Raw genomic sequence first — 1,324 nt, 5'->3', positions numbered from 1 at the left:
TTAATTTGTCTATCTCAGGTGAATTTTGGTATATGCGTGGAAAAAGAGGAAAAGGCACACTTGTTCCTCTGAATCCTGAGATTGAAAAGTCTTGCAAGCAAATCAGAAAGAACAAGAGGGAGGCCCAGAAATCTGTGAAGATGGCACAAAATGAAGGGGATGGCAGGAATGTTCTAATTCCTGGAGTTGTACAAGGGGGTCAGGCTCAGAACAATGTTGAGAGGAGCCTGAGAGATTATGTGCTGCCCACTCTGACGGGATTACAAAATAGTATACGCCCTCCAGCTGTAGAGGCTAACAACTTTGAAATCAAGCCCGCTATTCTACAAATGGTGCAGTCCTCTGTGCAATTCAATGGGTTGCCTTCTGAAGATCCTCACACCCATTTGTCCAATTTTCTAAAGTTGTGTGGAACCTTCAGATATAATGGGGTGAGTGATGACGCAATCAAGCTTAGGCTTTTCCCATTTTCTCTGAGGGACAGAGCTAAAAGTTGGCTGAACTCGCTGCAACCAAACTCTATTGTCACGTGGCAAGATCTAGCTCAGAAATTTTTGTCTAAATTCTTCCTTCCGTCCAAAGCTGCTAAATTGAGGGGAGAGATCAATAACTTTTGCCAGAATGACGGAGAGTCATTGTATGAAGCTTGGGAATGGTTTAAGGAACTCCTGAGAAGATGTCCTCATCATGGCATTGAACAGTGGATGCTAGTACAGAATTTCTACAATGGTTTATGTCCTACAACCAGAACCATTATTGATGCTGCAGTGGGCGGTACGTTTATGAGTAAGAGTGCAACTGGTGCTTATGAGCTGCTGGAGGACATGGCCACAAACAATCATCAGTGGTCTGAGGAAAGATCATCAGGAGTCAGAAAGGTAGCTGGGGTGCATGAGCTGGATGCAATCACTGCTCTAACAGCGCAAGTAGCCTCTCTGACAAAGCAGTTACAACAGAGCAGTGTATCTGCTAATGCAGTTCAGATGGCAGTGAGGTGTGAAATGTGTGGTGGTGCTCATTCTGTCGATCAGTGCTCTATCTGTATGAATAATAACACCCCAATGGATCATGCTCAAGTTCAAGCGGTGGGAAACTTTCAAAGGCCACTCAATAATCCATTCTCCAATACTTCCAATCCTGGATGGCGAAATCATCCCAATTTTTTCGTGGAAGAATAATCAAGGCCAACAACCTCAGTTTCAGGGCCAATTTCAGAATAACATGCCTCAGCCACCTATGCATCAAGCTTCGTCATCACAACAGCCTAGGCCTCAACAACCAATGCCTCAACCTGAGAGGCCTAATGAACTGCAAGCTGCCTTGT

At 44.6% G+C, this 1,324-nt stretch overlaps 1 non-coding gene across 1 annotated transcript; it reads right to left on the bottom strand.

The window, feature by feature from the left end:
* Window positions 1–587: 587 nt before the first annotated feature.
* On the bottom strand, window positions 588–694 carry LOC133781042 (small nucleolar RNA R71). The gene has a single exon (XR_009869839.1). It is a non-coding gene; the product is annotated as a small nucleolar RNA R71 (small nucleolar RNA).
* Between the last annotated feature and the right edge of the window lie 630 nt (window positions 695–1,324).

The sequence above is a fragment of the Humulus lupulus genome, chromosome 5, assembly GCF_963169125.1.
Source record: "Humulus lupulus chromosome 5, drHumLupu1.1, whole genome shotgun sequence".
Classification (NCBI taxonomy): domain Eukaryota; kingdom Viridiplantae; phylum Streptophyta; class Magnoliopsida; order Rosales; family Cannabaceae; genus Humulus; species Humulus lupulus.
The sequence above is the reverse complement of the archived record's forward strand: the minus strand, read 5'-3'. Positions and strand labels throughout refer to the sequence as shown.